The sequence below is a fragment of the Salmo salar genome, chromosome 23 (genome assembly GCF_965601325.2).
Source record: "Salmo salar chromosome 23, fSalSal1, whole genome shotgun sequence".
NCBI classification, from domain to species: domain Eukaryota; kingdom Metazoa; phylum Chordata; class Actinopteri; order Salmoniformes; family Salmonidae; genus Salmo; species Salmo salar.
Window position 1 is genome coordinate 48714182 of NC_138313.1, and position 26106 is coordinate 48740287.

General features: G+C 45.6%; 1 pseudogene across 1 annotated transcript; it reads left to right on the forward strand.

Moving 5' to 3' along the window:
- Positions 1 to 5819: 5819 nt before the first annotated feature.
- On the forward strand, positions 5820 to 17289 carry LOC123731754 (tripartite motif-containing protein 16-like; annotated as a pseudogene). Its single transcript, XR_014382388.1, has 6 exons — positions 5820 to 7139; positions 8821 to 8916; positions 11817 to 12050; positions 15904 to 16063; positions 16189 to 16248; positions 16485 to 17289. The product of XR_014382388.1 is annotated as a tripartite motif-containing protein 16-like (transcript).
- The last annotated feature ends 8817 nt before the right edge of the window (positions 17290 to 26106 follow it).

Consider the following 26106-nt stretch of genomic DNA (forward strand, 5'->3'; position numbering starts at 1 on the left):
ACAGGTTTGTATTGTATTGACATAGATTGTGCAACCTATAATAGAAGTGACTAACTGGAGGGTTGGTCATAGGGATAGTCTGTATGGACCGTTTGAGACTGGGTTGATCGCCACTTGTCTCCACTGGTCTCCTCCTTCTCCCTCTTGTTACATCCATCGTGCTCATGCACAGGTCCTGTGCTGTAGGAAAGGGTCTTAGTACAAAGGACACTTTTACAACCGTTGTCATATGGTCCAGCAAACTTGTCATTGAGTTAAAGTGTATATCTGTATCAAGCACAAACCCCGAATTATCAAACTTGACTTTGTATGGTTGTCCTTTTGCTGTTACAATTTCAAAGAGGTATCCACATTCCTCTTCATCCATATAACAGATCGTTGCAGCTGGCTTGGGGTGTTCGTCTTCCATCTTTTTTTAGGTCCTGTATAACTTCAATGTGCTTTGATGACCTTGGGGAACTGCCCGTTGAAAGCCCCCCCACCTCCCTGCATCTCACCAGAGTAGGCCGTGATGGCAATAGCTCCTACAGTGACTTCGGGTCTATTTAGGGATGATATTAGCTGCTCTTTAGAGACGGAACCCCACCACTTCTGAGGCCAGTTGCCATATTTCCTTTACTTAGAGACACGGAGTGAGTCGAATTGTCTTCTCCCCACATAGGCCATCTTCTAATCAGTAACCTAGTTCGCTATATGTGTGTGTGTGTGTGAGGCATCAGTGTCTCTGGAGCCAAGGCATTAGTGTGTGATTAAATGCCTCCCTCTCTCAGCCTCATGGCACCTGGCCTGGCCCTGCCTTTACAATATCTAATCTCTGTACAGGAGATAAGCTGTGTGTGTGTGTGTGTCTGTCTGTCTGTCTGTCTGTCTGTCTGTCTGTCTGTCTGTCTGTCTGTCTGTCTGTCTGTCTGTCTGTCTGTCTGTCTGTCTGTCTGTCTGTCTGTCTGTCTGTCTGTCTGTCTGTCTGTCTGTCTGTCTGTCTGTCTGTCTGTCTGTCTGTCTGTCTGTCTGTGTGTGTGTGTGTGTGTGTGTGTGGCATCAGTGTCTCTGGAAGGGAATAAATAGTGCAGCAAAGCACCAGACCCCCAGCAGGTAATAGTAACAGACACATTGAAAGCAATGAATAAGCTTAAACCATTTGATAAAGCACACACACACACACACACACGCCGAGCACGACACCGAGGCACGGACAGCGCACGGCGAGCGACCGGACATGCGGACACAGCAGGCCAGGGCCCCACGACACAGAGCGACGAGCACACAGGCACGAAGACATCGCCGTGCCCTGTGCCGAGGCCCATACGACGTCCCTGAGGGTGCCCTGCAAGGCACTCGGTCATGCCAGCGCTCCCTCCGTCCCGGGGCCTGAGTCGACGGCGTGCTGAGATCACTGATCGCCTCGCCTCAGACACCAGAATGGTAATATCAGTCCATTAGCCATGACACACAAAAAGAACACCACGTTGGTTAGATAGGTTTCAACAGAGCCATTGCCAACCTCTGAAAAGCTCTCTGACAGCAACTCTCTTTGCTCCCTAATCAAACTCTTAGGACAACCTAAGCTTAGCCCCTAACCTCGTAACTCCATCGAACACCTCAGGATACCACAGACTTCACTTTCACTAAGGCTATGGCAGGCTGCTACGACTGCCTCCTCTTGAAGGACAGGACCCTGACAGATTACGAGAAGGAAAGCTGGACCGTGTGAACGTGAGAGCCGGCAGCGCCGAAGGCGGCCATGTGACGATAGGCCCAAGGGACAGTCTCTTCACCGGACCCATGTATGTGCCGTTAACGCACTACCACCATCTCGACGCCCTATTAGCCATCATGGCGTGCTACGTCTCCCCGAGAGTGAAAAGTTTGTACGACTATCCTGTGAGACATGTTCACATTGAACCAGGGCAGCTGCTCCATCACGCATCACAATCCCCTGTCAAGTCAACGTGGAGAGGAGAAGAGTAAGCAAAGTATAGATACGATAAGGGTAAAAGAGAATATTACCATCCTATTCACACTACACCCACAAGTGGAAAGACACTGGTCCACCCTGGACTTGGTCCCCCCCATAGCCTTATGCGGCCAGGGACCACAGCCAGCCCTCAAGACATGGACTCCACCGCTAGCTACCAAGACCTGAGGTTCATTTCAAAGCATTACACATTCACTGTACAGCATGTATGCACTATGGTGATGACACAGAATATGAATAAAAAGCTCAACAGCCGTTCTCACAGTTCAGTGCCCTGTTGTTACATTGACTATTCATCTCTACCCCTACACCTGTCTTTCACGGAGACACCTGAAACCCCACCTCTTCAAGGAATACCTGGGATAGGATAAAGTAATCCTTCTAACCCCCCCCCTTAAAAGATTTAGATGCACTATTGTAAAGTGGCTGTTCCACTGGATATTATAGGTGAATGCACCAATTTGTAAGTCGCTCTGGATAAGAGCGTCTGCTAAATGACTAAAATGTTGTAAAATTGCAAGGCATACCTCGCAGTGTTTCATATCCCACATAGGAATATGCACTCCCAGCACTTACAGAGACGAGTGGTAGCACTATGCATCACTTTCCCAACCCTATTGCAGGTATAACTTAGTGTTTACATTGGGAGGGAGAAATGTAGCACATACCCCTGACAGACATGGTGAATTAGTCAGTCCTAGCAAGCAAAACTCCCGAATGCACTCTGTGACACTGAGACAGAATAGCATATTGTAGCCTAAGTCAGGTGCATGTATTATAGACACAGAGATAGTTAGGCAGGGAATAGGAGGACAGTGTGTACGAGAGACAACCCAATAGACATTGGGGCGAGGTGCAGCAACTATTACCTACATTGGATAAAGCAGGACATTAAACCAACAGTAGGGGGGAGCGACGGGAAGGTACATTTCCAAACACACCGGGTGACAGGAAGGTCAGGAATACTACTATCACACTCACCAGACACAGTGTTCCTAACCAACAGATATGTTATTTATATAGTTTTAGAATACTTTTAGAAATAGTTAGTTGATTACGGGGCCACCAGGCTGTTTGCGAACAGGGCCCTTGGTTGGAATGTGGCGCGTGTGAGTTCTGGGGCAGGACGTTCCAGTGGTATCCACCTGGTGGTAATGTGGTATAACAAATAAATGTAATAAACATTTTCAGTATTTCATTTTCTCTTTCTCATTTATTTTTCCTTTTTTGTTTCTTGTCCTTGGGTTTACAGTTCTTTATCAGAGTTTCCATTTCCTCACACACAGAGACATCCAATGTTCCCACTGCAGGCCATTTGGTGTTTAATTTTCTTGTGTGTTTTTCCCATTTCATAGAGATTTTATTATCTCCTCTTTACTTAGGGGGTGTCTAGTCCCTAATATCTCTACTGGTGTTGTATTCATTTTATCGATTGTCTACAGCTTAGCTATAATTGATTAAATCCTCCTTGCTATCTTCTTTTCCTTTTGATTTAATTCTTTGTGATGTCTATCCTTCTTATGTTTATTTATTTACTCACTATATCCTATCTTCTGGTTAATGATTGTTTTGGTCCTATTTTACTCTATCCTCAGCACTAGTTCCTATTTCACGGCTGGGTAGCCTGAGGCTGTTTTTCTCTACACAGCTTGTGCTTTATCCGTATGTTTTATCTTCTCACTTCACTCACCGTATATACTATATGTGTTTTGTTTAATACTTTTTATTATGTTCTGTGTATTTCACAGTGGTTACTTTAACACACTATTATGTCAATGTTTTATCTTTCCATAGCTTCTTTTGTCTGTTATCTATTGATTTTGTTCCCTCTTCCTTGTCAGTATAACCTCTCTGTCAACAATAACATATCTCTGACCTTACTGTTGACAAATGGAACCGGTCTCTAGTTGGGGGAAAGTGCTTGTCAGTATAACCTCTCTGTCTACAATAACATAACTCTGATCTTACTGTTGACAAATGGAACATTCCACCCTAACATGTAGCTGGGAATACGTTATAAACTTCAGAATGTCAGTGTGTATGCTGAACCTACTTCATCAGTAAATGGAACTATGTATGTATGGAGGGGAAAGCCTGCTATTATCTGTCTATACTATGTATGTATGGAGGGGGAAGCCTGCTATTATCTGTCTACACTATGTATGTATGGAGGGGGAAGCCTGCTATTATCTGTCTATACTATGTATGTATGGAGGGGGAAGCCTGCTATTATCTGTCTACACTATGTATGTATGGAGGGGGAAGCCTGCTATTATCTGTCTATACTATGTATGTATGGAGGGGGAAGCCTGCTATTATCTGTCTATACTATGTATGTATGGAGGGGGAAGCCTGCTATTATCTGTCTACACTATGTATGTATGGAGGGGGAAGCCTGCTATTATCTGTCTACACTATGTATGTATGGAGGGGGAAGCCTGCTATTATCTGTCTATACTATGTATGTATGGAGGGGGAAGCCTGCTATTATCTGTCTACACTATGTATGTATGGAGGGGGAAGCCTGCTATTATCTGTCTACACTATGTATGTATGGAGGGGGAAGCCTGCTATTATCTGTCTATACTATGTATGTATGGAGGGGGAAGCCTGCTATTATCTGTCTATAGTATGTATGTATGGAGGGGGAAGCCTGCTATTATCTGTCTACACTATGTATGTATGGAGGGGGAAGCCTGCTATTATCTGTCTATACTATGTATGTATGGAGGGGGAAGCCTGCTATTATCTGTCTATACTATGTATGTATGGAGGGGGAAGCCTGCTATTATCTGTCTACACTATGTATGTATGGAGGGGGAAGCCTGCTATTATCTGTCTATACTATGTATGTATGGAGGGGGAAGCCTGCTATTATCTGTCTATACTATGTATGTATGGAGGGGGAAGCCTGCTATTATCTGTCTACACTATGTATGTATGGAGGGGGAAGCCTGCTATTATCTGTCTATACTATGTATGTATGGAGGGGGAAGCCTGCTATTATCTGTCTATACTATGTATGTATGGAGGGGGAAGCCTGCTATTATCTGTCTACACTATGTATGTATGGAGGGGGAAGCCTGCTATTAGCTGTCTATACTATGTATGTATGGAGGGGGAAGCCTGTTGATGTTGAGAGACGGACCCTCAGTCTGCTGCTCTCTCCCTCTGCTGAGACTGACCCTCAGTCTGCTGCTCTCTCCCTCTGCTGAGACTGACCCTCAGTCTGCTGCTCTCTCCCTCTGCTGAGACTGACCCTCAGTCTGCTGCTCTATCCCTCTGCTGAGACTGACCCTCAGTCTGCTGCTCTCTCCCTCTGCTGAGACTGACCCTCAGTCTGCTGCTCTCTCCCTCTGCTGAGACTGACCCTCAGTCTGCTGCTCTCTCCCTCTGCTGAGACTGACCCTCAGGCTGCTGCTCTCTCCCTCTGCTGAGACTGACCCTCAGTCTGCTGCTCTATCCCTCTGCTGAGACTGACCCTCAGTCTGCTGCTCTCTCCCTCTGCTGAGACTGACCCTCAGTCTGCTGCTCTCTCCCTCTGCTGAGACTGACCCTCAGTCTGCTGCTCTATCCCTCTGCTGAGACTGACCCTCAGGCTGCTGCTCTCTCCCTCTGCTGAGACGGACCCTCAGTCTGCTGCTCTAGAGACTGAGAGGTATAGAGACATACTGTCAAGATGACAGGTATCCTAGTGGTTTAGAGACTGAGAGGTATAGAGACACACTGTCAAGGTGACAGGTATCCTAGTGGTTTAGAGACTGAGAGGTATAGAGACACACTGTCAAGGTGACAGGTATCCTAGTGGTTTAGAGACTGAGAGGTATAGAGACACACTGTCAAGGTGACAGGTGTCCTAGTGGTTTAGAGACTGAGAGGTATAGAGACACACTGTCAAGGTGACAGGTATCCTTGTGGTTTAGAGACTGAGAGGTATAGAGACTTGTCTCTATAAGACAGTTTCATTTCATCGGGTTTCAGAAATAATGTATAGGATATGTTCATAACCCCGTCCACCTATAAGATGTGGGGGGGGGATCTGTATGACTAAGAAGAGATACAAAGAACTCTGATTGTAAAACATCTTCTCTTTTTAGTCCTAGATATGTCTATGGTTACTGCTGAATGTAGTACCTCTAACCCTGATCCTAGGCCTAACAGTAATAACCACACTGTAATGTTAGAACACATAAGTGTATTATAAGGCATTATAAAGGTCATTAAAATATTTATAATATGTACTTCATAGAAACTGTTAACCTTTATATATGCTAACAACTCACATTTTGTTAGATGTATTCCATATTAAGGGTCCTAAACTAGGAACTAAAATATTTGTCTCCCTCTAGACGTTGTATGCAGATCTCTCTCTCTCCCTCCCTGCACCCCTCCTTCCCTTGTTCCCTCCCTCTAACCCCTCCTTCCCTCTAACCCCTCCCTCCCTCTAACCCCAGCCATCTGTCAGAACAAGGAAATCCCTCCCCCTCCCACAAACTCTCTTCTGTGGAAACTAAACTGATCTGAGTCTCTGTGTCGTCTGTCTGTGTGAGAGTGAACAACCATCCAAATGGCTCAGCAGAGAGTTCTGCTGGACCAGGACCAGTTCTGTTGTTCTGTCTGTCTGGATCTACTGAAGGAACCGGTCACCATCCCGTGTGGACACAGTTACTGTAGGAGCTGTATTGAGGACTGCTGGGATAAGGATGTTCTGAAAGGGGTCTATAGCTGTCCTCAGTGCAGAGAGACCTTCACTCCAAGGCCTAATCTGAGGAAAAATAACATGTTGGCTGACATGGTGGAGAAACTGAGGAAGACAGGACTCCAGGCTGCTCCCCTTCCTGCTCTGTGCTGTGCTGGACCTGGAGATGTGGTGTGTGATGTCTGCACTGGGACCAGAAAGCGGAAAGCCCTCATGTCCTGTCTGCCGTGTCTGGCCTCTTACTGTGAGACTCACCTCCAATCTCACTACGAATCTCCTGCTTTGAAGAAGCACAAGCTGGTCAAAGCCACCGCACAACTACAGGAGAAGATCTGCTCTCATCATGACAAACTGCTGGAGGTTTACTGTCGTACCGATCAGCAGGGTATCTGTTATCAGTGTGTGATGGATGAACATAAAGGCCATGATACAGTGTCAGCTGCAGCAGAGAGGACTGAGAAACAGGTAAGACCAGAACAACTTGTTGGTGACTGTCTGATAAACTAAGAATTAAAGATACAGTAGGAACTAAGGCTGTTTGAATATGAGATCATTCAAATGAAATTGATCTACAACTATGAACACAAACCTTGATTATATAGATATGTTAACCCAGATTCTTCAAATGTATCACCATTTTCAAAATTCTGTTAGGTTCTGAACAGACAGAGTTAAAACTCAAACCAAGTTTATTCACCCACTGGGTCATACAGCTGCAAAGACAATGTATGATTACACAATAACATATATTTATAACCTCATACTAGGCAGGGTCAATTGTTACACATCTAGACAGCCAATACATCTCTGTTGCTAGGCAGGAACTGAATTGGTTCCTTTCACTGGTGTAGTCATGGCCCTGCCTGATGCTAGAACCTTGGTGGGTGTGGAATTGTATGTGTGTGAGATAAGACTGTAGTAGGAGGGTCGTTGGGGTGGGCCTCTCTGGCCCCCCTCCCAGAGATTTCTTCTCACTTCATCTGTTGAATTGAACTTGAGCTGAATTCCTGGCTCCTCCCTAGTTCTGCAGCTGGCCTGCCTTATCAGAGACTAACTAGACTGTGGAATTCCTAGCTCCTCTCTAGTTCTGCAGCTGGCCTGCCTTATCAGAGACTAACTAGACTGTTGAATTCCTGGCTCCTCTCTAGTTCAGCAGCTGTCCTGCCTTATCAGAGACTAACTAGACTGTTGAATTCCTAGCTCCTCTCTAGTTTTGCAGCTGGCCTGCCTTATCAGAGTCTAACTAGACTGTTGAATTCCTGGCTCCTCCCTAGTTCTGCAGCTGGCCTACCTTATCAGAGACTAGTTGCCCTTTGTCTCCCTCTTTAGGAACATTGATATTCAACAATAACATGTTTGAACAGAATATTTCAGCACTTCCCCTTGTCTCTCTCAGTAACTTTCCATACACCAAGTTCCTATCCACCCTTCATTGACCCCAACATATACATTCCTTATACATGTGTAAGGGCTGTCGTCGGAAGAAGACCAAGGTGCAGCAGAGGATGTGTTCATCATTAGAATTTTAATAGAACAACGTGAACACTATACAAAAGACAAGAAAAATGACAGCCAAAACAGTCCTGTCAGGTGCAAACACTAACAGAAACAATTACCCACCAAAACCCAAAGGAAAAACATGCTCCTTATGTGTGACTCCCAATCAGCAACAACGAGCTTCAGCTGTGCCTGATTGGGAGCCACACATGGCCCAAAACAAAGAAATACAAAAACATAGAAAAAGGAACATAGAACGCCCACCCAATGTAACGCCCTGGCCTAACCAAAATAAAGAACAAAAACCCCTCTCTATGGCCAGGGCGTTACAACATGTAAAGTCATCAATACGTTATAGTTTGGTAACATGAATAAGTATATTTCTAGCTAGAATTCAATCAAGTCAAACACCATTATCGTTAGTTATCAAACATCATTATCATTCGTTATCAAACACCAAATCAACTCCCTGATTTGTGTTCTGCTAAAACTATAATCATTCACATGACAACATAATGATATAATTTCAGACAGACACTTCCTCAATATTTTGATCCCTATCTTCTATGGGCCCTATGTCACATTACTATACTATTGATCTACTGGACTAATAAAGCTTGATATCTCATTGAAGAGTGATTCTCCACAGAGGCAGCTGGAGATGAGTCAGCAGAAGGTCCAGCAGAGATTCCAGGAGAGAGAGAAGGAGCTGAAGGAGCTCCAACAGGCTGTGAAGTCTCTCAAGGTGAGTATTGTTGACCAGAGGAGACACACCATTTCACTTCTCTCCTCCATTCAGAGAGAGGGAGAGAGGGGCCCCTATCCAATCCCACTGACCTCACTGTTGGGAACAGGCTGTCTGGACTCCTTTCAGAGAATTGACTGCTTAATGTAACCAACGGGATATGAACCCAGGTCTACTGTGGGATAAACCAACATCTTGACCATTACACCAAGAGAACATTCCTTATTGGGCCGACACTGATTTAGAAGTCGCAGGCTGGGCTACCTCATCACATAACCATGAGTAACCATGACTGACTCATGTCCCCTATACATTAACATGGAGCTCTCTCTCTCTAAATTCAATTCAAAGATCTTTATTGGCATGGGAAACATATCTTTACTATGCCAAAGCAAGTGAAGTAGATAATAACCTGTTGGGGATAGGGGGCAGTATTTGCACGGCCGGATGGAAAACTTACCCGATTTAATCTGGTTACTACTCCTGCCCAGTAACTAGAATATACATATACTTAGAATTATAGATAATATTCCAACCGGGCGACGTTGTATTCGTTCAAAGAGAGAAAGAAAAACATGGAGTCCTCTCGTGCACGTGCGCTCCAGTGTCATTGTTCCCTGCCTGACCGCTCACAAAAACTCCTGCTGTTTATTCGCCCAGAGACTGCAGAGCTCTCATTCCACTTTCTGGCGCCTTCTGAGAGCCATTGGAAGCCTTAGAAAATATCACGTTAGAGCAGAGATGCTGTATTTTTGATAGAGATGCCCTAGAACGACAACAAATTGTCAGACAGGGTTTTGGCCTGCCATATAAGTTCTGTTATACTCACAGACACCATTCAAACAGTTTTAGAAACTTTAGAGTGTTTTCTATCCAAATCTACTAATTATATGCATATTCTCGTTTCTGGGTAAGAGTAGTAACCAGTTTAAATCACATACTTTTTTTATCCGGACGTGAAAATACTGCCCCCTAGCCCCAACAGGTTTTAATGTTCCACTGGGTAGAGGTGAGGACAAATGTAAGATCAGAGACATTTTGATAGATGTGTGGCAGAAGAGATGGGACTCTGAGCACAAGGGGCGGCATTTATATGTCCTCTAAAGGTCGGTGGACCAAGGTTCAAAGGTCAAATTAGGAAGGAACAGGTGGTGTTTACTTGATTGTGTTTAGGACATTGTACATTGAACTGGTCCTTACATCTGGTTGGCAGGAAGTGAATGGTTTGTGTCTGGAGGGTATTGTCAATGAAACGGTGGAGCATGTGTTGTTATATTGTTGTAAGGATGTTGAAGAGAGGGAAAGATTGAAGTGTAGGGTCATTGAGGTTGGACAGGGTTGGGGGGGTTGTGGCTCTCGGCTGGGTGTCTCTTTTCGTAGTGTTTGTTTCTTAACTAAATTAAACAGGGGAGGGGTGGTACACAGGGTTTGTTTAAGGCAGATAAGCGCGACCAGCCAGCAGCGGGTGCTAGGACTAGGCTGGACACTACATTTTTAATCACATTTACTGATAAAACTAGTTCATTGCATCCGCCAAGGAGCCCAGTTATATAATATTACCATATGTCCCAGCTGTTTGCCGTAGTTTTGAAGTAAACGTGAAAAAGTGGGGCTTATTTTAGGTCATGTTTCACCCTGCCAGCTCCTATTAGTTGTATTGTAAAAACAGGTCTTATTATAGGTCATGTTTCACCCTGCCAGCTCCTATTAGTTGTATTGAAAAAACAGGTCTTATTTTAGGTCATGTTTCACCCTGCCAACTCCTATTAGTTGCATTGAAAAAACAGGTCTTATTTTAGGTCATGTTTCACTGAGTTGTAAACCAAATGGATAGGTGGAGCTCATTGATTTGTAGCTCTAATGCAGTTGCTACCTCAGATTATGAGCCTATCAAGTGTGGTGAATGAGGTATGTAGTACCCACAGAAGACCACAGGGAGGAGCAAGAGAGATATAAACCCATACAGTTTTTCTCTTTAAATACCCTGAACCTAACAATCAATCAAATGTATTTATGAAGCCCTTTTTACATCAGCAGATGTCACAAAGTGCTGTACAGAAACTCTAACCCTACGTATAACCTATTTTAGCCTGTACCCTAATTCTAGGGTAGGGTAGCCTACAACTATTTTAGTAATAATATTATGTTAGTAAATACCATTTTACTACTAAATAACATTTGTTATTTTTTAAATAAAACCTATGTAAGCATTTGCTTTTTATTAGTTATTTTATTATATTTATTATTGCAAGGCAGAACACTTGATAAGACTCATTTGTTTTATATGTTAAATGTGGTTTGAACTGGGTGACATAGTAACCTCTATGTGAAAGTCCAGCAATTGGCGTGGGATAGGTGGGGCAGGTTTGAGACTGATCTCTCTAATTAAATACACTTTATTTCTCAGCTGCCTCACCAATGTCTTTAAGTGAATTAATAACTTTTAATTGGTAAATATTTCCAATAGATGGCAGCATAAGACCACGAAGCATCAGTTATAGGCTACAAGCAGCAATATGATTAACATAAAATAGCATGCAACCAAAGACTATATGTCCCATGATTTTCTAAAATGGTCACTACCTACTGTCTCTCTGTCTCTCTGTCTCTCTGTCTCTCTCTGTCTCTCTCTCTGTCTCTCTCTCTGTCTCTCTCTCTGTCTCTCTGTCTCTCTGTCTCTCTCTGTCTCTCTCTCTGTCTCTCTCTCTGTCTCTCTCTCTGTCTCTCTGTCTCTCTCTCTGTCTCTCTCTCTGTCTCTCTCTCTGTCTCTCTCTCTGTCTCTCTCTCTGTCTCTCTGTCTCTCTCTCTGTCTCTCTCTTTGTCTCTCTCTCTCTCTCTCTCTCTCTCTCTCTCTCTCTCTCTCTCTCTCTCTCTCTCTCTCTCTCTCTCTCTCTTAACAGCGCTCTGCACTGGCAGCAGTGAAGGACAGTGATAAGATCTTTACTGAGCTGATCCGCTCCATTGAGAGAAGGCGCTCTGAGGTGAAGGAGCTGATTTTAGCCCAAGAGAAGGCTCAAGTGAGTCAAGCTGAAGGACTCCTGGAGCAACTGAAGCAGGAGATAGCTGAGCTGAGGAAGAGAAGCACTGAGCTGGAGCAGCTCTCACACACAGAGGATCACATCCATTTCCTCCAGGTAACTACACTGCCTTGTTACATGTGTTATGAAATTAACTTAACCTGTCTGGGCTAGGGGGCAGTATTTTCACGGCCGGATAAAAAACGTACCCGATTTAATATGGTTACTGCTCCTGCCCAGAAAAGCAGAAAGCCCTCATGTCCTGTCTGGCATGTCTGGCCTCTTACTGTGAGACTCACCTACCATCTCACTATGAATCTCTTGCTTTGAAGAAGCACAAGCTGGTCAAAGACACCGCACAACTACAGGAGAAGATCTGCTCTCATCATAACAAACTGCTGGAGGTTTACTGTCGTACCGATCAGCAGTGTATCTGTATGCTGTGTACAATGGATGAACATAAAGGCCATGATACAGTGTCAGCTGCAGCAGAGAGGAATGAGAAACAGGTAAGACCAGAACAAGGTGTTGGTGACTGTCTGATAAACTAAGAATTATCCTGTCTGGGATAGGGGGCAGTATTTTCACGGCCGGATAAAAAACGTACCCGATATAATCTGGTTACTACTCCTGCCCAGAAACTAGAATATGCATATAATTAGTAGATTTGGACAGAAAACACTCTAAAGTTTCTAAAACTGTTTGAATGGTGTCTGTGAGTAAAACAGAACTCATATGGCAGGCCAAAACCTGAGAAGATTCCATACAGGAAGTGCCCTGTCTGACAATTTGTTGTCGTTCTGTTGCATCTCTATCGAAAATACAGCATCTGTGCTGTAACGTGACATTTTCTAAGGCTTCCATTGGCTCTCTAAAGCCGCCAGAAAGTGGAATGGGGTGTCTGCTGTCTCTGGGCAAAGAACAGCAGCAGAGTTTGTGAGTGGTCAGCCTGGGGACAGTGAGACTGGAGATGCGCGTTCACGAGACTACTACTGCCAATGTAAAAAGCTTGTTTTTGATAAAAATATGAACTTGATTGAACAAAACATACATGTATGGTATAACATAATGTCCTAGGGTTCATTATGGTTGGTGCTGCAAAGGTTGGTGCTGCATTTAGCTGTGTTTTTTTTTTTTGTGACATATATGGTTGCTTTGAAAATGGCTGTGTGATTATTTCTGGCTGCGTACTCTCCTGACATAATCTAATGTTTTGCTTTCGCTGTAAAGCCTTTTTGAAATCGGACAATGTGGTTAGATTAACGAGTGTCTTGTCTTTCAAATGGTGTAAAATAGTCATATGTTTGAGAAATTGAAATTATAGATTTTTTGAGGTATTTGTATTTCGTGCCACACTCTACGACTGGTTGTTGAATAGAGTTTGACGATGACGTCCGACTAGCCCAGACAGGTTAATGTGAAACTATTCATCTCAATCATAAAGTTGTCCTGTCTGTCTCTCTGTCCGTCCCTCTCTACGTCTCTGTCCATCCCTCTCCCTCTCTCTGTCCGTCCCTCTCCCTCTCCCTGTCCGTCCATCTCTCTCTCTCTCTATCTGTCTGTCCGTCCCTCTCTCTCTCTCTCTCTCTCTCTCTCTCTTTCTGTCGTCCGCCCCTCTCTCTCTCTGTCCGTCCTTCTCTCTCTCTCTGTCCATCCCTCTCTCTCTCTCTTTGTCCGTCCCTCTCTCTCTCTCTGTCCGTCCCTCTCTCTCTCTCTCTCTCTGTCCGTCCGTCCCTCCCTCTCTCTCTGTCCGTCCCTCTCTCTGTCCGTCCCTCTCCCTCTCTCTGTCCGTCCCTCTCCCTCTCTCTGTCCGTCCGTCCCTCCCTCTCTCTGTCCGTCCCTCTCTCTCTCTCTCTCTCTCTCTCTCTCTCTCTCTCTTTCTGTCGTCCGTCCCTCTCTCTCTCTGTCCGTCCTTCTCTCTCTCTCTGTCCATCCCTCTCTCTCTCTTTGTCCGTCCCTCTCTCTCTCTCTGTCCGTCCCTCTCTCTCTCTCTCTCTGTCCGTCCGTCCCTCCCTCTCTCTCTGTCCGTCCCTCTCCCTCTCTCTGTCCGTCCCTCTCCCTCTCTCTGTCCGTCCCTCTCCCTCTCTCTGTCCGTCCTTCTCTCTCTCTCTCTCTGTCCGTCTCTCTCTCTGTCTGTCTCTCTCCCTGTCCGTCCGTCTCTCTCTCTGTCTGTCTCTCTCCCTGTCCGTCCCTCTCTCTCTCTGTCCGTCCCTCTCTCTCTCTGTCCGTCCCTCTCTCTCTCTGTCCGTCCCTCTCTCTCTCTGTCTGTCCCTGTCTCTCTCTGTCTGTCCCTGTCTCTCTCTGTCCGTCCCTGTCTCTTTCTGTCCGTCCCTCTCTCTCTGTCCGTCCCTCTCTCTCGCTCTCTCTCTGTCCGTCCCTCTCTCTCTCTTTGTCCGTCCCTCTCTCTCTCTCTGTCCGTCCCTCTCTCTCTCTCTGTCCGTCCGTCCCTCCCTCTCTCTCTGTCCGTCCCTCCCTCTCTCTCTGTCCGTCCCTCTCCCTCTCTCTGTCCGTCCCTCTCCCTCTCTCTGTCCGTCCCTCTCCCTCTCTCTGTCCGTCCCTCTCCCTCTCTCTGTCCGTCCCTCTCTCTCTCTGTCCATCTCTCTCTCTGTCCATCTCTCTCTCTGTCCGTCTCTCTCTCTGTTCATCCCTCTCTCTGTCCGTCCCTCTCTCTCTCTGTCCGTCCCTCTCTCTCTCTGTCTGTCCCTGTCTCTCTCTGTCCGTCCCTCTCTCTCTGTCCGTCCCTGTCTCTCTCTGTCCATCCCTGTCTCTCTCTGTCCGTCCCTCTCTCTCTGTCCGTCCCTCTCTCTCGCTCTCTCTCTGTCCGACCCTCTCTCTCTCTGTCCGTCTCTCTCTCTCTCTCTCTCTCTCTCTCTCTCTCTCTCTCTCTCTCTCTGTCCATCCCTCTCTCTCTCTCTGTCTCTCTGTCCGTCCTCTCTCTCTCTCTCTATCCGTCCCTCTCTCTCTCTCTGTCCGTCCCTCTCCCTCTCTCTGTCCGTCCCTCTCCCTCTCTCTGTCCGTCCCTCTCCCTCTCTCTGTCCGTCCCTCTCCCTCTCTAAGTCCGTCCCTCTCCCTCTCTCTGTCCGTCCCTCTCCCTCTCTCTGTCCGTCCCTCTCCCTCTCTCTGTCCGTCCCTCTCCCTCTCTAAGTCCGTCCCTCTCCCTCTCTCTGTCCGTCCTTCTCTCTCTCTCTCTCTCTGTCCGTCCCGCTCTCTCTCTGTCCGTCCCTCTCTCTCTCTATCCGTCCAACTCTCTCTCTGTCCGTCCCTTTCTCTCTGTCCGCCCCCCTCTCTCTCTCTCTCTCTCTCTCTCTCTCTCTCTCTCTCTCTCTGTCCGTCCCTCTCTCTCTCTGTCCGTCCCCCTCTCTCTCTGTCCGTCCTTCTCTCTCTCTCTGTCCGTCCCTCTCTCTCTCTCTCTCTCTCTGTCCCTCTCTCTCTCTCTCTCTCTCTCTCTCTCTCTCTGTCCCTCTCTCTCTCTCTCTCTCTCTATCTCTCTCTCTCTCTCTCTCTCTCTCTCTCTCTCTCTGTCCGTCCCTCTCTCTCTCTCTCTCTCTCTCTATCTCTCTCTCTCTCTCTCTCTGTCCGTCCTTCTCTCTCTATGTCCGTCCCTCACTCTCTCTCTCTCTCTGTCTGTTTTTATCTCTGTCCCTCTCTCCCCCTCTCTCTCTGTCCCCCTCTCTCTCTTTCTGTCACTGCCTCGCTCTCGCTCGCTCTATCCCTCACTCTCTCTCTCTCTGTACCTCTCGCTCTCTGTCCCTCGCTCTCTGTCCCTCACTCTCTGTCCCTTGTTCTCTGTCCCTCGTTCTCTGTCCCTCGCTCTCTGTGTCCCTCTTTGTCTCTCTTTGTCCCTCTCTCTATTTGTCCCTCTTTGTGCCTCTCTCTCTTTGTCCCTCTCTCTATTTGTCCCTCTCTCTATTTGTCCCTCTCTCTGTATCTCTGTCCCTCTCTCTCTCTCTCTCTCTCTCTCTCTCTCCAGAGTTATCAGTCTCTCTCCAGTATCAATGTATCTTCAGACTTACCCAGCATCATTGTCCGTCCTCTTCAGTACTTTGGAGATGTGAGTAAGACTGTGTCTGAACTGAGAGAGAAACTAGAAGACTTCCTTCAAGGAGAATGGACCAAGATCTCCACTACAGGTGTGTTGAAAACAATAAGAACATCAACTTTAGACCATTGAAAGTTCCCTACTAGTCATATACATGTGGAATATGGTATGATAATAACATTCCCTCTCTCTGTCAATGTGTTTGTGTGTCTGTAGTGAATATAGTGGATGTTTTACTGCCTCCAGAGCCCAAGACCAGAGAACAGTTGTTACAATGTGAGTCTCTTTATTGTGAAGTAACTAACAGTCTCTTTTTACTGACACTCCTAACAATCCCTCTAGAAATATATAGCAATAGTAGATCTAATCAAAGACTGGGTATCTATCTGACTCCTCATATTTCTCTGATTTGATCTCTGCTGTGCTCTAATCAAAGACAGGGTAGATACAGTATCTGACTTAACTTATTGTTCTGACTCCCCTCATTAGTCTCTGCTCTGCTCTTCTCCCAGATTCCTGTCAGCTCACACTGGACCCAAACACAGCACACACACGCCTCTCTCTGTCTAAAGGGAACAGAAAGGTGACCTGTACACGCCAAGTCCAACCATATCCTGACCATCCAGACAGATTCACCAACTACGGTACCAGGTTCTGTGTAGAGAGGGTCTGTCTGGACGCTGTTACTGGGAGGTGGAGTGGAGTGGTGGTGTTTATACAGCAGTCTCATATAAAGACATCAGCAGAACAGGGTCAGGTGGTGGATTTGGAAACAATAACAAGTCCTGGAGTTTACAGTACTATAGTGGTGGTTATTGTTTCAGACACAATAATGTTGAGACTGAAGTAACAGGCCCTCAGTCCTCCAGAGTAGGAGTGTACCTGGATCACAAGGCAGGTACTCTGTCCTTCTACAGTGTCTCTGACACAATGACCCTCCTCCACAGAGTCCAGACCACATTCACTCAGCCTCTCTATCCTGGTTTTTGTTTCATAGGTTTTATCTCTGATACTGCTGAGCTGGTTAAACTGTAGTAGGGTCCACATAGATACTAGTCATGCTGGTGTAGTCTATAGCTGAGCTGGTTAAACTGTAGTAGGGTCCACATAGATACTAGTCATGCTGGTGTAGTCTATAGCTGAGATGGTTAAACTGTAGTAGGGTCCACATAGATACTAGTCATGCTGGTGTAGTCTATAGCTGAGCTGGTTAAACTGTAGTAGGGTCCACATAGATACTAGTCATGCTGGTGTAGTCTATAGCTGAGCTGGTTACACTATAGGAGGGTCCACATAGATACTAGTCATGCTGGTGTAGTGTTTTATGTACAATGATTTAACTGATTTCATCTTCAGATGTTCTGAATTAAAATAAACATTCAATGTATTCATATTTATTATAGTGCAATGTTTCAATCTTGTACATTTCTATGAATCATGATGTATGGTGTTGATGTATATTGGTTGTCATTCAGAACCATTGATATGTTTTCTCAGTTGGTTCTCTGTCTCTATGTAATTCTCCTCAGTATCATTGATCAGCTTGTAGGCTCGGCCCTAATTGATGTGTTCTCTGTCACCTGGAGCTGCATGGAAAATGGTCCAGGAACAAAAGGACAATTCAGGACTAGTCAGCCGACTACAAGCTGGAATCAATTACTTTCTACGAAAGTATATGGTCTGGTTTCCCAGACACAGATTAATCCTAGTCCTGGACTAAAAAGCATGTTCAATGTAGATGTCCAGGAAACCGGCCCTAAATGTGTCATCTTTCATCCTCCCATACTGCTCAGTCCAGCAACATTAAACCTGTCCAGCAGGTGGTGCTATTGACCAAACAATAAAACCAGCAGATATCTTGACTTGCCACTCAGTATATCAGTAATGTTCAGAATAGTACTTTAATAATATCATTGGAGATTGATGGTCTTTTAATCCACTATCCAGAGTCAGGAACAGATGAAGTTAGGTCTGCTACTGTTCAGTGATTAAATGTGATTCATGCTGACGGGAAATAAAAAATACAACACTAAACTTCATCTAGTAATAGTTTTCCTTTGTTATTTATTCCAAGGTGTGTCTTTAACTTGTAAATGGATTGTGTGGAGGTGAGCTAGTGGTGTGGGTGAATATTCCAGTTGTGTTTAGGCATCTTCATGTCTGACATCCCCCAGTTCTGTTCAGACCCATTGAACTGGGTCACATTCTAAATGAATGAGGGAATATATGACTGTTTCTCCCTCGAGTTTAAATATTGTTGTATCTTGTTGTTATAGACCATCTGCTACTGTTGGCTCTCTAGATTGTATTTTCAGATTGTTATCACAGCATGTCAACTCTGAGTTTGTCCTGATGGGTGATCTGAATCAGGATTGGTTAACATCTAGCTCTGATCATCTCTAAATTCTATGCAATACCTATAATCTCAGTCAGATTGTCAACAGTGTAACTAGGTTGAATATAAAGTATCCTCTGAAATCCTCGGTTTGATTGATTTGATCTTAACCAATACTCCTCATCGTTTTAATGCTTCTGGTGTTTTTGCAAATGACACAAGTGATCACTGTGCTATTGCCTGTGTGAGAGATGGTTAAATTCCTAAGCATTCTCCACGTGTCATTACGGAAAGAAACCAGAAGCTGTTTGATATTCCAGGTTTTTTACATGATGTATCTAGCATTGAATGAAATAGAATGGAATTAATCCCTGATGTTGAATTTGCCTTTTCTTACTTCCACAATGCATTCCAGGATCTATGCAATAGGCCCCTTTAAATAAATTCAGGATTAAGGGCAGAAAGAACCCTTGGTTTACTGAGGAACGTACTAAAATCATAAGGGAACTAAATGCTATGTGGGCTAAAGCAAGAGGGTTCTGGTTCAGCGGATGATTGGATGGCTTTTAAACGTCTTCGAAATATGGGTGTGGCTATGATCCGAAAAGTGAAAGCAGACCACTACCTGAAATCTACTTCAGATCATTTAAAAAATCCCTCCACAATTTGACAAGTAGTGAAAGGTTTGGAGTGTAAAGAAGATTCACAGCTTCCCAAACTATTGTTGGTCGACACACAGGTAGTAACTGAGAGAACCTCCATTCTGAAAGCCTTGAATCAGCATTTTATAGAAGCAGGAAGTTTATTTGAAAGGTCAAAAGGTATAAATGAGCCCCTTATGAATTTACCTGACACCCCTGTGCTCTCCTTCACCAGGTTCTCCTTCTCATCCCTGACACCCCTGTGCACTCTTTCACCAGGTTCTCCTTCTCATCCCTGACACCCCTGTGCACTCCTTTACCAGGTTCTCTTTCTCATCCCTGACACCCCTGTTTACCTCTTCACCAGGTTCTCCTTCTCATCCTTGTCTGTTTCAGAAATGCGTAAAGCCCTGAAGTGCGTAAAGCCAGGTAGGTGAAAATTGCAGAGCGCGAAATTCGAAAACAGAAATGCTCATAATAAAAATTCATAAAACATACAAGTGTTATACATCGGCTTAACCTGTTATGGCTAGGGGGCAGTATTTTCACGGCTGGATAAAAAACATACCCGATTTAATCTGGTTACCACTCCTACCCAGTAACTAGAATATGCATATACTTATTACATATGGATAGAAAACACCCTAAAGTTTCTAAAACTGTTTGAATGGTGTCTGTGAGTATAACAGAACTCAAATGGCAGGTCAAAACCTGAGAGATTCCTTTACAGGAAGTGGCCTGTCTGACCATTTCTTGAACTTCTTTTCCATCTCTATTTTTTACTAAGGATCTCTGCTCTAACGTGACACTTCCTATGTCGTCCATAGGCGCTCAGAGCCCGGGAAAAAACAGAATGTCGTCATCCCAGCCCCAGGCTGAAACACATTATCGCCTTTCTCAAGTGGCCGATCAAGGGACTCTGGGCTTAGGCGCGTGACCCGACCGCCCCCGCCTTTGTGATTTTTTCCTCTGTTTGCCGAAAAGGAGATTCCCTGTCGGAATATTATCGCTTTTCTATGAGAAAAATGGCGTAAAAATGTATTATAAACAGCGGTTGACATGCTTCGATGTACGGTAATGGAATATTTAGAATTTTTTGGTCACGAATTGCGCCATGCGCACGACCCTTCTTTACCATTTCGGATAGTGTCTGGAACGCACAAACAAAACGCCGCTATTCGGATATAACGATGGATTATTTTGGACCAAACCAACATTTGTTATTGAAGTAGCAGTCCTGGGAGTGCATTCTGACGAAGTCAACAAAAGGTAATGAAACTTTTATAATAGTAAAGCTGATATTGGTGAGTGCTAAACTTGCCGGGTGTCTAAATAGCTAGCCCGTGATGCCTGGGCTATGTACTTAGAATATTGCAAAATGTGCTTTCACCAAAAAGCTATTTTAAAATCGGACATATCGAGTGCATAGAGGAGGTCTGTATCTATAATTCTTAAAATAATTGTTATGCTTTTTGTGAACGTTTATCGTGAGTAATTTAGTAAAATGTTAGCGAATTCCCCGGAAGTTTGCGGGGGGTATGCTAGTTCTGAATGTCACATGCTAATGTAAAAAGCTGGTTTTTGATATAAATATGAACTTGATTGAACAAAACATGCATGTATTGTATAACATAATGTCCTAGGGTTGTCATCTGATGAAGATCATAAAAGGTTAGTGCTGCATTTAGCTGTCTTCTGGGTTTTTGTGACATTATATGCTAGCTTGAAAAATGGGTGTCTGATTATTTCTGGCTTGGTACTCTGCTGACATAATCTAATGTTTTGCTTTCGTTGTAAAGCCTTTTTGAAATCGGACAGTGTGGTTAGATAAAGGAGAGTCTTATCTTTAAAATGCTGTGAAATAGTCATATGTTTGAAAAATTGAAGTTTTTGTATTTTAGAGGAGTTTGTATTTCGCGCCACGCCCATCATTGGATATTGGAGCAGGTGTTCCGCTAGCGGAACGTCTAGATGTAAGAGGTTAAAGATGAACTTCTTGTTAATCCAGCCGCTGTGTCAGATTTCAAAAAGGCTTTACAGTGAAAGCATACCATGAGATTATCTGAGGACACCGCCCAGCACAAAAAAACTTACAAACATTTTCCAGCAAAGTAGAGGAGTCACAATATTCAGAAATAGCAATAAAATTAATCACTTATCTTTGATGATATGGTTGCACTCACAAGACTCCCAGTTACACAATAAATGTTTGTTTTATTCGATAAAGTCCCTCTTTATATAAAAAAAAAACTTTGTTGGCGCGTTTTGTTCAGTAATCCATTGGCTCAAAGGCGGTCACAACAGGCAGACCAAAAATCCAAGTAGTACCAGTAAAGTTCGTCGAAACATGTCAAACAATGTTTATAATCAATCCTCAGGTTGTCTTTTGTCGAGAGTTGAGAGAACCTCCATTCTGAAAGACTTGAATCAGCATTTTATAGACGCAGGCAGTTTATTTGAAAAGGTCAAAAGGTCTAAATGAGCCCCCTATGAATTTACCTGACACCCCTGTGCACTCCTTCACCAGGTTATCCTTCTCATCCCTGACACCCCTGTGCACTCCTTCACCAGGTTCTCCTTCTCATCCCTGACACCCCTGTTTACCTCTTCACCAGGTTATCCTTCTCATCCTTCTCGGTTTCAGAAGTGCGTAAAGCCCTGAAAGAAATTGATAGAAAAAAATCCCCTGGCCCTGATGAACTAGACCACCGCTTCCTACACCTAGCTGCTGACATCATTGCTCCCCCCTATATGTTTAACCTCACTCTTGACGTTAAGGAAATCCCCAAGTTAAAACCTGTTTTGGAAAGGCGTTCCGCTAGCGGCACACCTGGCCAACATCCGGTGAAATTGCAGAGCGCCAAATTCAAAAACAGAAATACTCATAATAAAAATTCATAAAACATACAAGTGTTATACATCAGCTTGCAGATTAATTTCTTGTTAATCCAGCCGTTGTGTCAGATTTCAAAAAGGTTTTACGGCGAAAGCATACCATGCGATTATCTTAGGACCGTGCCCAGCACACAAAACCATACAAACATTTTCCAGCCAAGTAGAGGAGTCACAAAAGTCAGAAAAAGCGATAAAATGAATCACTTACCTTTGATGATCTTCATATGGTTGCAGTCACAAGACTCCCAGTTACACAATAAATGTTTGTTTTGTTAGATAAAGTCCCTCTTTATATGTTTTATATGTTTATATCTTTATATGTTTTCTTGCCACGTTTTCTTCAGTAATCCATTGGCTCAAAGGCGGTCACAACAGGCAGACGAAAAATCCAAGTAGTACCTCTTTATATAAAAAAAAACTCAGTTTTGTTGGCGCGTTTTGTAAAGTTCGTTGAAACATGTCAAACGATGTTTAAAATCAATCCTCAGGTTGTCTTTTGTCCAAATAATCTATAATATTTCAACCGGACAATAGCGTCCACTGTCCACTAATTCAATGTGGTCATTCTTCCTCATTCTTCAGGATACAAGCCTGAAACAATTTTTAAAGACTGTTGACATCTATTGGAAGCCATAGGAAGTGCAATCTGAGTCCTAAGCCATTGGACACTGTGTAGACATTCATTTGAAAACTACAAACATAAAGAAATCCCACTTCCTGGATGGATTTTTCTCAGGTTTTCACCTGCCATATCAGTTAACCTGTTGGGGTGTAGGGAGAGTATTTTCATGGCCGGATGAAAAAACTTACCCAAATTAAACTGGTTACTACTCTTGCCCAGAAACTAGAATATGCATATTATTAGTAGATTTGATAGAAAACACTCTGAAGTTTCTAAAACTGTTTGAATGGTGTCTGTGAGTATAACATAACTCATATGGCAGGCAAAAACCTGAGAAAAATCCAACCAGGAAGTGGAAAGTCTGAGAATTGTAGTTCTTCTTTTGATTCTCTATCGAAAATACAATTTCTGTGGGGTCACGTTGCACTTCCTAAGGCTTCCATTGGCTGTCAACAGCCTTCAGAAAGTTGTTTGAGCATTCTCCTGTCACTGGGCAGAGTATAGGAGCTCAGTTACTGAGTGGACTGCCTGACAACAAAGGGATTGGATATGCTCAATCCCGCGAGTGCGCCGTTCCTTCTTTTTCTTCTTGAATGAATATGCTATTGTCCGGTTGGAATATTATCGCAATTTTACGTTAAAAATACCATAAAGATTGATTTTAAACAGCGTTTGACATGCTTCTAAGTACGGTAATGGAACATTTTGACTTTTCGTCTCTGGTTCCGCGCTCGTGCGTTATCTCTTTGGATAAGTGATCTGTAGGCACGAACAAAACGAAGGTATTTGGACATAAATATGGATCATTTCGAATAAAAACAACATTTCTTGTGGAAGTAGCAGTCCTGGGAGTGCATTCTGACGAAGATCAGCAAAGGTATGAGAATATTTCTGTCACGGTTGTCGTCGGTGAATGAGGACCAAAACGCAGCAGGTATGTGAATGCTCATCTTGATTTTTAATTACTCTCAAAATGAACATACAAAAATAACAAACACGAAAAACGAACGAACGAACGAACGACAATAACAGTCTGACTAGGCACACGGCTAAGCACAGAACAATCACCCACAAATCACACACACAAACACACCCTAATATATGGGACTCTCAATCAAAGGCAGATAGACAACACCTGCCTTCAACTGAGAGTCCCAACCCCAATTAACCAAACATAGAAACACACACACCAGACTAACCATAGACTACAAACACATAGACCATCAACCAAAAACCCGGAAATACTAAATCAAACACCCCTTTACACAAACACACCACCCTGAACCACATAAAACAAATACCCTCTGCCACGTCCTGACCAAACTACAAAAACAATTAACCTTATACTGGCCAGGACGTGACAGTACCCCCCCCCCTTAAAGGTGCTACCCCAGAAGCACCTTAACAAAAAATAACCCCAAGCAACACCAAAAAAAAATCCCCTTTTCTAAAGGGAGGGAAGGGAGGGTGGCTGCCGTCAACGACGGCACTGTGCTACACCCCCCCTCCCCAACCCACCTATTTCTGGAGGTGGCTCTGGTTCCGGCCGTTCCAGGCTGTCGGGCCACTCTGGCATCGCCGAGGGGCAGTCGGGCCAGTCTGGCATCGCCGGGGGGCAGTCGGGCCAGTCTGGCATCGCCGGGGGGCAGTCGGGCCAGTCTGGCAGTTCGGGACAGTCTGGGCAGTCTGGCAGTTCGGGACAGTCTGGGCAGTCTGGCAACTCGGGACAGTCTGGGCAGTCTGGCAATTCGGGACAGTCTGGCCATTCGGGACAGTCTGGCCACTCGGGACAGTCTGGGCAGTCTGGCAACTCGGGACAGTCTGGGCAGTCTGGCAACTCGGGAGAGTCTGGGCAGTCTGGCAATTCGGGAGAGTCTGGGCAGTCTGGCAATTCGGGACAGTCTGGGCAGTCTGGCAATTCGGGACAGTCTGGGCAGTCTGGCAATTCGGGACAGTCTGGGCAGTCTGGCCACTCGGGCCACTCCGGCAGTTCAGGGCAGTCTGGCCACTCCGGCAGTTCAGGGCAGTCTGGCCACTCCGGCAGTTCAGGGCAGTCTGGCCACTCCGTCAGTTCAGGGCAGTCTGGCCACTCCGGCAGTTCAGGGCAGTCTGGCCACTCCGTCAGTTCAGGGCAGTCTGGCCACTCCGGCAGTTCAGGGCAGTCTGGCCACTCCGGCAGTTCAGCGCAGTCTGGCCACTCCGGCAGTTCAGCGCAGTCTGGCCACTCCGGCAGTTCAGCGCAGTCTGACCACTCCGGCAGTTCAGCGCAGTCTGACCACTCCGGCAGTTCAGCGCAGTCTGGCCACTCCGGCAGTTCAGCGCAGTCTGACCACTCCGGCAGTTCAGCGCAGTCTGACCTCTCTGGCGACTGTTGACTGGCGGGCAGCTCTGACGACTGTTGACTGGCGGGCAGCTCTGACGACTGTTGACTGGCGGGCAGCTCTGACGATGACTGTTGACTGGCGGGCAGCTCTGACGATGACTGTTGACTGGCGGGCAGCTCTGACGATGACTGTTGACTGGCGGGCAGCTCTGACGATGACTGTTGACTGGCGGGCAGCTCTGACGATGACTGTTGACTGGCGGGCAGCTCTGACGATGACTGTTGACTGGCGGGCAGCTCTGACGATGACTGTTGACTGGCGGGCAGCTCTGACGATGACTGTTGACTGGCGGGCAGATCTGACGATGACTGTTGACTGGCGGGCAGCTCTGATGATGACTGTTGACTGGCGGGCAGCTCTGATGAAGACTGTTGACTGGCGAGGCTGGGTTGACGCACTTCCGGGTCCGCACGAGAGACAGGAGCTGGAAACCCAGGGCTATGGAGGCGCACAGTCGGTCTCGATCTTACCTCCTGCACAACCCGTCTTGGCTGGATGGAACTAGTAGCCCTGTACGAGCGGGGTGCTCGTACAGGGCAGACTGGGCTGTGCAGGGGCCTGATGGTAGCCGTGCGTAGAGCGGGAGTTGGGTAGCCTGGTCCTCGGAGGCGTACCGGCGACCAGATGCGCTGCGCAGGCATCCTCCTACCAGGCTGGATGCCCGCTCTAGCACGGCACCTGCGAGGGGCTGGAATAACGCGCACCGGACTGTGCGTGCGTATGGGTGAAATAGTGCGCTCCTCAGCGAAACATAGCGCTCTCCACCCCATACGCTCCTCCATATAACCACGGGTAGCTGGCTTCCGGCTCTTCTTATGCCTAGCCAAACTACCCGTGTGCCCCTCCCAAACATTTTCTTGGGGGTGCCTCTCGTGCTTCTCCTTCAGCGCGTCCATGGCCTCGTACCTACGCCTCTCTGCCTTGGCTGCCTCAATTTCCCACTGCGGGCGGCGATAATCCTCAGCCTGGTGCCAAGGTCTGGCCCCGTCCAGAACTTCCTCCCAGGTCCACTTCTCCCGCCAGTCCAACTCGAAGTCCCTCTGCTCCTTCTTCTGCTGCTTGGTCCATAGTTGGTGGGTGATTCTGTCACGGTTGTCGTCGGTGAATGAGGACCAAAACGCAGCAGGTATGTGAATGCTCATCTTGATTTTTAATTACTCTCAAAATGAACATACAAAAATAACAAACACGAAAAACGAACGAACGAACGACAATAACAGTCTGACTAGGCACACGGCTAAGCACAGAACAATCACC